At 41.9% G+C, this 12086-nt stretch overlaps 1 protein-coding gene across 1 annotated transcript in view; it reads right to left on the bottom strand.

The window, feature by feature from the left end:
• The window catches only part of PLPP5 (phospholipid phosphatase 5), a 266283-nt gene that overhangs the window by 135696 nt on the left and 118501 nt on the right, over positions 1-12086 (bottom strand). The gene's annotated exons all lie outside the window — the stretch shown is intronic.

Raw genomic sequence — 12086 nt, 5'->3', positions numbered from 1 at the left:
AATCCAGATCTTATAAGTTTCGCTTAACTTTAGGTAAGCCTAACTGTAAGTCTTCACACAAAGCATTAATGTCTTCTAGAACTTTATCCATTTGTTCTTTACATTTCTCCATGGATGGCAAAGAGCAACCCATCAGAATAGTGCTTGGATCAGAAAAGAGTGAGTTGTGCGGTGGCAATAGAATTTTTTAATATCTGGCTAGCTTTCGCCATGTCCACCTCACAGCCAAAGAAGGTATCCCCATTTCTTGGCGTACTATTGAATTAGGAACAGACATAGCCAAACCCAAGGACCTCTTCCAAAGGATACCTTGTATCCTGTTTAGTATGACGTTCACGTCCAACAAACAGATATCCAATCCAAATAATAAAATCGGTTCTACCTTAAGTGTGTACATTTCTAGCAGTCGAAGCATTGAACATGTACAATATTTCCTGAATATGATCTTCATCATTGATGTTAGAGATCTTGCTTTTGACCTTAACAACAATTCCCAGGATTTCAGAGTATTTACCTCTGCTAAGTGGTAACTAAGATAGTGAATGTTGCTTGCGCAATCTATTTTATCACCCGCAAGATTCCAAGTATAGGATTTAATTTGTTTATTTTTATGAATTATAATAACCTGAGATTTCGTAGAGTTAGCCATCAGATTATGTTCCCTCGCATATTCAAGAAATACATTCAGCTTATTCTGTAGACCATATGGAGTTCTATCAAAGAGCACAATATCGTTAAGCCGGCCAATATAGCAGGGTACATTTTGGTCCCATCCTATATTCGATCCATATCCTTCGAGGTGACCTCAATGCTAATTTACTAACTGATGATAGATGATATAGGCATACTAACTAAAGCAGCAATTTGGAGAACATTCATCAATGAAAATGAATTAGGGTTACTAAATGGAAGCAGATACGACAAATCCCCCAACACTATAACATGGACTCACTACGCCTATACATCTACAATTGACTATATATGTCTAAGTGATAAGCTATTTGGCCAGACTAAAAGCTTTGAAACTCTGAGCAATACCTTTAGTGATCATTATCTCCTACAAAGCAGGCTTGAATTGGATATTACACCTCCTGTGATAGATGCCGTAGGTAAAATATACAGCTGTTGTAATGGCACTAGAATTGGATGGTCTGACACTAACTTGGCCAAAGCTAAAAGGTGGTGTGAAAAAATTGATGCAGAACAGTTTCTCCATGCCTCGGTGGACAATATAGTAGCTTGGATTTCTAATCATCTCTTTCCGATCAGATGCTAATCCCAGGGAATGTCTGTCCCTTGAAGAATGATGTTATTAACAGACTGTTTGATAAAAACATAAGGGATATGAAAAGGGAGATGCGAAGAAATCTGAGACAATGCAATAATCTCCTTCTAAGTCCCGAAGCATGCCCTAGAGTTAGAAGGGTGATTCGGAATAAGTACTTTAATGCAATTAAATTCTATCGGACCTCAGAGAGGAATGCTAGCTGGCAATCTATGGTCCGGCTGTTAAAATAAGGTGATTCTAGGAAGTTCTGGGCCTGCTTCAGAAAAATGAATAATGTTGGTAACCCAGAGCTTCTAATCCCCATCGACAGCCACACCTGGGTAAATATTCTAACAAGAAAATGTAAAGGTGAATCTCTGTAACGCTCAACTGGTATCCACGGAGATGACACCCAGCCTGTTCTGATCTCTTACGACCTCAAACCCTTCCCTGGAGGCTATTCGACTGGAGACTGGGCCTTGTTTTCTTGGATAGTGTGCTCTCCATCCTGCTTTCAGCCCAGAGGCGCGTTGATTGATGCGGGCTCGTTGCTGTCTAGTTACTTCACTGGCAAGAGTCCGACAGGTAAGTATAATGAGTCTTTTGAACAGTTCTCTAACTTTGTTCCTTTCCTTCCTTAGATGATGGCCGGCGTCCGGCGATGGCGGCGTGCTGCTGAGATGAGTAGCACTGAAGGTGAGTGAGAGCGCGATGTGTGATGCACCCCTTTCGTATTTGTATTGAACTGAGTTCTTTTTCTGTGTCTTTTAGGTGCCGCAATGTTTTCAGCGTGGATGCCGGTTATGAAGAACAAATGCGGTGGGTAAGCGCGGTATGCGGCGCCTCTAGATGTTTCCACGCTAACCTGAAGTGTCTTTTCCCTCTTGCAGATAGATGAGAAGTTCCGGGGACAGAGGTCCCCCAGAGCAGCTGGGATTCAGGTAAGCGTTTGAAGCTCGTACAGTATTTAAAAATAAGCGAAGATTTGCAGAATGCTTACTAATTCCTTTTTTCTGTTGTTTTCCCTTTTCCTTAGGAAGCGGTGTGCCGGGATGGGAATGACACCGCCGAAGATGCCCGCAGAACAGAAGGAGCGATGAATGATGGGCAGAAGTGCCGCAAGGTAAGGCTGTTCCTAACGGTGTTCTTGTTCTTGCAGAAGCTGAGCGCAGAAGAAAGATGCAGGCCTACTGGAGACCGATCCGAACACGGTGAGTGTCACGCTGCAGGTGCAGAAAACACAAAGCATGTTTCTCAGCCTGGGTCTGTCTTAAATAGTCTCTGGGTATCCCAGGTGTCTCTGGGCTGAACCACTCCCAAAAGACTAGACCGCACATGCAGTTCTGGGAACCGAAATATGTGGGGGCATCCATCTTGTCCCCATCAATGCACAACAAGTCCAATCCCCAATGTTATCCTATGGGAGTGTGTGAGTCTGGTGCCCCATAGCCAAGTCTGACTCCAAGTGGGTCTTTGGAGGGATGGAGAGGCCCTTGAGGGCTTTGTAGGTGATCGTGGCCTGGCTCCAACCTGACATCTTGGAGGGCTGGGGACATGAGGGGCAGGAATCATGACAATCTCCAAAGCTCGATATATGTCCCATAGCTAACATGAACATATACAGGGAAGACATTGTGCTAACAATTAAGAAGTTAAAGAGCTCCCGAGCCCCGGGACCAGATGGCCTATGCAATATCATTCAAAAAGAAAATCTGAAAATGTGGGCCGATATCTTATCAATACTGTTTCAAAAAGTTATTGATACTGGGAGGATGCCAAACTCCTGGAAGATCTCTAATATCATACCTATCTTTAAGAGTGGCTCGCGTATTCTCCCTGAGAATTCTAGGCTATTAGCCCTCACTGATGTCCCTAGCAAGATTTTTTGGACTATGATTCTACAGGAAATCAATAACAATAAGTGGATTGCTAGGGACAATATCTTAGATAAAGCCCAAACCGGTTTCCGGAAAGCATGTGCAACGGTAGATAATATCTTCATATTAAATACATTAATAGAACAGGCTAACCGTGACAAAAATCTACCACTATATGTACTTTTCGTTGATTTCACCTCCGCTTTTGACTCGGTTGAGCGGGGGCGACTTTGGATGAAAATTAAAGCTTGTGGTATGCCGGCAAATTTGTTGTATTTTTGTATGATGATCTATGACGAGAGCAGGGCCAGGATTCGCTTAGATAATCGAGGTACCCTATCCAAATTCATTTACATCTCTAAAGGCGTAAGACAGGGATGTGCACTAGCGCCCACTTTCTACAATTTGTTCATGTCTGATTTAAGTTATATCTTTAAAGACAAAATGAATGCCTTTCCCAAAATCGGCCCACATAAGGTGGGGTGGATCTGCCACGCAGACGATATTATATTCATGGACAATACTTATGTGGGCATCTCTAATAGTGCTGCATCCCTGTGCGAATATGCAGAAACGAATGGCCTCTCCATCAATTTGAAAAAAACACTATTTATGGCCTTTGGCTCACACCGCTGTAAAAAAAAAAAAAACACCATACCGTGCTCACTGGGATCTATAAGGAAAGTCAACAGCTATAAATATTTGGGACAGGAAATATGTGGTGAGAGAAATAAAATGAACCCACTAGTCTAAAAGAGTAAACGAACCAAGATAATGGCAACTCTAACAGCAGTTATGAGCTTTTCTAAGAAAACAATGGGTTTTAGTTTATTGGGAATCATTAACATATATAAGCAAAAGTTGGTTGCAATGTTTTTGTATGCTTTGGGAGCCTCCTTTTCTGATTGATCTGAATGGGCGGACATGACAGAGGGCATGATATGGAGGAGAATATTAGGTCTCTAACTACATGCCGATCCAGGCCATTCGGTTAGAAATGGGGCTGATTTCTCTAGCTACCCAAATTGACTATAATAGAGCAATGTAATATATTAAAATAAGGTATGCACATCAAGGTTCACTGCTGCATACACTACATAAAGGTTTGAAGGGAGGAAATATGGGGGCCCTGAATACCTTCCAGAAAGAAATCCAGGATATATTTGAAAAAAATCACCTTTGTCCCAAAATGGGATTATGGTGAAGGGGTGGTACTGAAGGCCCTGAAAAACTCTTTGGAAAAGTGGGATTGGGCCCACAGCAATGATAGGGTTGCCGAATTTACCTCATTATGCTCATTCGCAAAATTACCATTCCTATATAAAAAAAAACCACAGTTTTACCTAAAGCTAATGCCCGCTAAGGCAAATCGGAAAATATTCTTGGACATGAGGCTAAACCGACTCAATGTTCTGAGGGTACGGGGGGCATGGCTAAATATCCCAGAGGAAAGTAGGATGTGCAGATTGTGCTGTAACGAAAATGAGAAGGAAACCATAAGACATGTGCTTACTTGTTGCAAGAACATGAGCTCTATCTATGAGAAATATTTTGAAAAATATGAATATGATTTGACTTACATTGCCAGTGAAAGGTTTTGGCTGAGATGCTTAGCAGGTTGGAATAGGAGTTTGATAATCGCAATAACCCAGATTTGGAAGGTGGTGAATTTGCGCCTCAGGCAGTTCGAAGAAAATGTGAAGTTACTAACAGAATTATAATTGTATCCCGTTTTATCTGTTGTGGTTGCATTATGTAACAATGCTTTTATTCTGGTTACCTTTCTCTTGGTTGCTGAACTGAAAGAGACTTAGACATACTCAGTACTGTCTATATTGTATATCTGTGTGGTGTGTTCTGTTTGCTTTTTGTATATTTTGTAACTATTGTGCTCTATAAGTACTTTCTGCAATTACTTTTTAATATTGTATTATTGGCAACCAATTCATTGCTGTCATTATCTATTGGTTAATGAATATGTTCTTTTTATTTAACTGTTTTTGTTTAAGTTTTGTGAAAAGTTCTTTTGAACTATAACACAATCAAAAAGAAATTTAGGGTTGCTGCAAGGTTGCATCCTTGTTTGACCCCGGTAATGGTGCAGATCGGGGAGGTAAGTGCCCCGGCGTTGGTGACTCTTACCTGAAACGTAGTGTCAACGTGCAGCAGAGCAATCAACTGCACCAGACTCGGTGGAAAACCTAGATTTTACATTTTTGACCATAGCACTTCTCTAATAATAGAATCAAAGGCGCTAGTTCAGTCTAGTGCTGCAATATAAATCGGGCCAGTAGTGTTCTTTCCATATTTGGCGACAATGTGCGATATTACGATAGCATTCAATGAGGTCCCCATATGTTTAGGAAAGCCTATTTGATATTTAGAAAAGATGTTTTGTTCTTCAATAAATTCTTGAATATGCTTTAGGAATAGAATTGCAAAAACTTTTGCCGAAGAGTCCATTAAGGCTATCGGCTGAAAGTTGGCTGGATTCTTTGGGTCTCCCTTTTTGTGAGTATAGGAATAATTATTGCGTTGCGCCATGATTTTGATATAGTATTTGAAGACAAAATATTAGCACATTTTGTGTGTAAACTAGTAGCCCAAAATTTAGGGTCATCTTTGAGAATAAATGCTGGTAAACCATCCGGTTCTGCCGCTCTTGATGGTTTGAAACCCCCCAATTGCCAGTGTTATTTCATCTAATGAAAAAGACATCTTATCGACACCTCTCAGAGCCAGAATTCCTGAATTAAATTGTTGAAAGGTATCTGGTAGCTTAAACTTTTCAGCAATAAAGGATTGCCAGACCTCCGCTGAGATTGACGTTCCAAGAATCTGAGACTGTTCTTGGTACTTGTAATTTAGTAGCGCCCATATACTACGAGTATTTCTCTTAACTATTAGTCCTATAATTTGTTCATTTTCCAGCAAATTATGGCTATTACAGATTGATTTTATGATATTTCTGAATTTCAAACACATCTTAGCTTTCATTTTTTCATACTCGTTAGTTGAAAGTCCCAATCGTATTAAGGCTCTCAAGGAACAATTTAATTCTCGTTTGATGTTAGCAATCCTAGAATTAAAGGCGATTATCTTTTTGTTGTCTCAGGGCAAAGTACTCTTAAGCATTGAGAGGATATGTTTCCTTATTACCATTGAATTCCAATTCTCTCTCTGATTCGCCTCTAACCCATTTAGGCTTTCCCCATTTGTGCGCCAAACGCCTCTCTGTACCAGGTATGTCAAATCTCTACATAATCTTTGGTGCCATCTAATAGAGATATACATACGGCCCACTTCTATCAGTGTTAAAATGGGATCAGTGCAAAGCAGATCGATTTTATGTCATAGGATCATCTGAATAGGCCCATGGTCACTAAAAGGAGTATCCATTATAACAACCTTATTCGTTTTATCCAATAGACTTGTTGAAACAAAAAAGTAGTCAATGTAGGTTACAATTCCTCTAGCCCATGTATCAGAATGCGTACCAGCTTTGTTCTCCATTTGTTGAATGTTCCAGTGGTTGAAGTAATCATTCAATTTGTGCCCCCTCACATACATGTTAGCTTGCCTGTTACTTCTAATACCCACACCTTTTTGGTCCAAACAAACAGAATTGAAGTCGCCCCCTAAGATAAAAACACTTTCAGGGTTGGTTAACAGGGTTTTTTCAAATACCTCATCCAATAGATCCAAGAACATGTCAACGGTGGACTCTGCTGGATTAAAGTATACATTTACCAGTACATAAGAAAAAGACATAAAGCTATCAGGCTTATATTCAACTATTAGGAAAACCATTAGTTGCTTGAGCCAGCTAGTTAGTTAGTTATCAAAATAGCAAGCCCGCCAGCTAGACGACCGGAGGAGCTCTGAACCGCAGGCATACAAAAACGTTTGTAACCCTCCACAACCACATTGGTCACACACATGGTTTCCTGCAGTAAATATATACCATTACTTCTTGATCGTTCAGTAACAATAAACCAAGTTTTAAAATGTCTGATCCCACAACAATTCCATGATATCACAGGGCAATCCTTCTGGCTAGGTCTGCTTGTTTTTAAATTGCAATTCTAGAATGGAAGTGATCAATGGTGCCAACCACGTAATATTGGAGGCCGCCCCCACTAAGGCTGAAATTTGATTAATACATTCCACAGTCTGCATAGGCATTGGTTGATTTAGCGGATCAGTTGATGGCTGCACCTCAGGGTGCTGTATTTGTTCATCCACAAACTGATCCGCTTCCTCAAGGGACCGAAATAGTTCCAATGTAAGTCCCCTTAATTCAAAATCCTCCCGATGATCCCTTAGCAATTTTAGTATGAGCGATTAGGGTACACATATGATACGTAAATTGTTACGTTCTTATCCAGTCAATGTCATCTGAGTGGAGTGTCCTCAGCTGTGAGCTGCCTCTAAAAACGTTAAAAAGAAAGATCAATTTAATCTTTGCTGCCCATTTATCTTTGGATCACTGCGCCACCCCAAGAAATATCTAATGTCTCTTGAGAAGGTGCGGTCATCTTTTGCTAACTCCGTGTCCCCCCTCAGAGTATGTATTCGATCATCAATAGGCATGTAATTATCTGCCTTAGTTTGGGGAGTGAAAAGACCCTGCGCAGATGAGTCTTTATTTAAATTATCAAATTTGAGCTTCTTATCAGGGGATAACATTGGCATAGCCTCCCGAGTGACCTCAACTCGTCCCACTTTTCCTTCATTTATCTTTTTCTCAGGGATCGTAGAATGATCATTTGGTATGCCCATCAGGCTAGCCCGTCGCTTAGATTGCCCATTTCGTGGAAGGACCTCCACGTCATCTGTTACTTTGGACTTCCCAGCAATCGACACCCCAGTTAATTTGTTTGCAGCCAAAAGGTAAAATGCAGACAGGCGACCTTGCTTTTGTGTTCCTACTGCCCCCGACTCTCTGGCCACTGGACCGCACGTGTTATTCCCCTTCTGAATCAATTTAGTGGTACATGTGATTCGCAGCTGATGTGGGAAGGCTAAATTCAGTAGCGCCTTAGATTCCTCATTTAGTTGCGTCAGATCAATTACCAATTAATTTCCTGACACATCACCAGGGTTTTTTTCATGTTTTTTAGTCAGTTCAATTTCCGGATTACCATTCCCCTTTGTTTTTTGCCTCTCTAGTTTCCAATACTGTCTTTTTCTTGTTTTTTTTTTCTTTTCTTCTTTTTTTATTGCTTTGGCATGTGCAAGTTTCATTTTACGTGAATAAAATATAGTATCTACCTCATGTCATTCATTTCCATCATTGGGAGTGGATATATCCTCGTCCCCCTTAATTCCCAGTTCTTGTTACCTTTCGGGATCTTGTAGCGGTTTGCCTTTAAACACTGCTACGCTTTCAATGATTTTGACCAGGCGTGAGTGACTATTTGGGGATGTGTCAGAATTTTCCAACATGGTATTCTCAGTTTTAGCTGTAACATTTCACAATTCGGTTCCCATCTGAGTCCCTAAGTGTGCAAATGTGAGACATCGAAGAACCTCATCCAATTTTAATGAGTTGGAATGTATAGCCTCTAACTAGGGCGTTATCAAGTTAGGTGTGAGAGAGACTAGACACTTTTCACCTTCAGAGACCACCTTTGCATATGATCTGCGATCAGCGATTTCTTTCTCTCTAACATCTGATGTTTGAGTGCCCCTGTTAATACCCCCATTTTTCACAGGGATTAGCAGTTTCAGGAGACCGGTGTCCAACAAGCTCCATTTCTCTGATTGATCTGTTATGTACGCCAACATAAAACCCTCAAGCTTATATATTTTCTCTGACATACCGATCATCCTTTCATTTAAAGCATTTAAATGCACATGAGTTAATTCATGGGCTTTGTCCAATAAGTTCAACTGTGAGGCTACAACAGGGAATTTCCCATTCTCCTCATTCCCAATTAGTGGAGAATACGACTTTTCATGTGCCATTTCAACTGTTTTATTACGCATTCCTTTTGCATGTTGGCCGCTAGTTTCAGAGTCTGAGAATTTGTTGTCTCCATTCGTTGGAAGATTTACCCCCCTGTTCCTCTATCTATCATAGATCGCGTGGGTGAGCTTGTTGATGGCTGCATTTGCCTTTTGTCATTGTGCATATCATGAGCCAAATCCAACTCACAGCAGGTAACCCCCTGCAGGTTATGTAAAGATATTCCCTCTACCTCCGAGGGCAGGCATACTACAGGGGAGGCTGGGCCAAGCGATATTCAACATTTCTCCCATTCATTTATTAGTGTAGGGGCCAAAATGGAGACATCATTCATGCCACCAAACCTTTCCATTTCGCTCGTATGTGTATGGTACAAAGCTCCCTCCTCAGCCAATTCATCAAGTATAAGTGTTTGGTGAGGACTAAGATTTTTAGCAAAAAGTAGCTCCAGTTTCGATATTACTTTGGGCACTTGATATTGAAAACTCCCTGAATCATTTGGTTCTATTGACAGTGATTGCTGGCTATAGGGGACTGTATTAGCGTCCATTGCTCGTTCGCCATAGCTAAGCCAATATGCTCAGTACTAGAATCATGCAGTTGAATCGGGGCTCTTAAATTTAGCCCTGTGTGTGTATTTGAGTCCATCAGACTTTTGCCACTGCGCAAACTGCCCACCATTTTTATTTTTTTTATTATTTTTTATTTTATTTTAGCAATAAGGCAGTAGAAAATCTGGATTGCTTTTACAAATATGACCACCTTTGGCTACTAAATGAGTCGTTACCTGTCTTTCAAAAGGGCGAGTAAGTTCCAAAGGCCACTAGGCAATGCCTATATTGGCCTGTATCACTTTAAGTTCACAATTAGTTTGCATAGAGATTACCCACTGAATGTCCCACACCTCAATAAACACCCGATCAAACAGTCCAGTGATCAGGACACTTCTGCACACTATAAAACTCGATGGATACAGTGGGCGGGTGACCGGGAGGAACTAAGCATAGAGTGTGCCCTTCCGAATACAGTACAAATGAGATGTTAGATGAACCAACAGCAACTAGCCAGCGTGTTGTGGCAAATTTTTGTGACTCAATTTAGTGCTACCAGTACGTCCAATGTGCAATATATATATATATATATATATATATATATATATATATATATATATATATACACACACACACTTCAGTACCTGTCGCCTCCTCGCCTAACAGCCAAACAGCCAGGGCACTTCCTACACACTTCACGTGCGCACGCACAGGTGCGTGAGCCCTAGGCTGATATGGAGGCTGCTGGGAGTAGGTAGGCGGGGTTGCCAAAATTCACCCAGCAAGGAACTAAAAACAAAAAAAGGGGACTTGTTAGAGATGGAACAAATACTTGTCACGAACTAGTCCACACAGTCCATACAGTCCACAATGTAAGGTCCTTGTAAGAGTTTACTTGTGTTTCAATGGGCAGCATTTCGTCTTGGAGTAGAAAGTCCTGCTTCCTCTTGCGCATACAGTTAAGACCTGGGTAGGCACGGGAGGCAAAGGAGTAGGGAGAAAGCCACAAGCAGCAAACTCAGCCAAACAGCCAAGGTACTTGCTACGCACTTCACGCCTATACTAGATAAACTTATTGCCAATCCTTACGCTATAACAAATGTGTGCAGGAAAAAGGTGTATGCAAAAGAAAACAGTGTTCAAGAAAGTGTGTATCAGGATGACTGAACAGCAGGGTTCCCTTCCCCACATTTTCAGCGCGGGACAAGGTGGCACACTCGGCTTTGGAACACACTCTGGCTTCTTCGGCTCAAGGATGCAGTTAGGGACATAAGCCAGGATCTTCCGCGACAAAGTCTTTTTCCAAAACAAAGTCTCTCACACGCAGAATGCCTGGGCACACACAAGTTCCTTCTCTTTAGGATCTCAAAGTTCTCAAGGCTCAGGTTCACAGTTCATGCTGGGTCGCCCTTCGTCGGGCTCAGACCTTTTAAACACAATGATCATTAATAGGTCTCCCTCAGTCAGGCTCGGACCTCTTTCAACAAAAAACACTTGATTGCACGTAGTTCTCCCTCAGCCAGGCTCAGATCTCGCAATCACAACACTGGTAGGGATTCCCTTACCCTAAACTTCCAATCCCTTCAATTCAAGTTTCTAACTCTTAAATGTTCGTCTAAACAGATACTTTCGATTGGGCACTTTCACTATGCCGGAGCACTCTGTTACTCTGTAGCATCTGTCCACAAGTTATAGGCAAGGTGCATATGTCTTTGTGGTTGTATTTCCACTACATGTCCCATAATGCACATTTCCTGATGGTTAAATAGTGGATTTCATGCTCACAAGAAATATTCATATATTTCTGACAAGTTCCTGCTTCAGCCTCACACGTGTACTAGGTTTCCCCTCACTCAGAAACTCACCGGCCATGCGATGCTGTTGGGAAAAGACTTAACGCTCTCAGATCTGAGGTCAGGGTCTCACCACCTGCCCCTCTGTCTGCCTGGGAATCAACATCCACCCAGGGAAAGCAGCACTGGCCTGTATCTGGTCTGCTGAAAGCAGCTCTCCTTGCTTTTTGTCTCTCTCTCTCTAGGCTGCAAGCCTCCAGCCACACCGGGTCAGAATTCCGGCATCTCGCTTTTCCTTGGCCCAAGTAGCAAGTGTCAAGCTTCCCTCACGCTTCATGGCAACCCGGGCTTTACCCTATAAACACCGTAATCCAGGCGTCCCTGTGTATAGTAAACAAAGAATTCCACGTTCTCAGCCAGGCGCCTGGAAGTTGGCATGGCAACGCTGGCAGCCTGTTTTCCGTCACGTGACACATTCGACTCGAGCGTGGTTGCCGGTTCATGTGACTTAAGCACCTCCCATGGTTGTTTCGGTGCTTCTGAATCTCGTTGCGAACAGTTAGCGCTATTCTGCCTCGGTCCCTTGAAATTCCTTGCTTCCTGTTTTCCCGTTTTTGCTCCTGTTCC

Source organism: Ambystoma mexicanum, chromosome 10, assembly GCF_040938575.1.
Source record: "Ambystoma mexicanum isolate Mex_15411 chromosome 10, UKY_AmexF1_1, whole genome shotgun sequence".
Lineage (NCBI taxonomy): Eukaryota > Metazoa > Chordata > Amphibia > Caudata > Ambystomatidae > Ambystoma > Ambystoma mexicanum.
The sequence above is the reverse complement of the archived record's forward strand: the minus strand, read 5'-3'. Positions and strand labels throughout refer to the sequence as shown.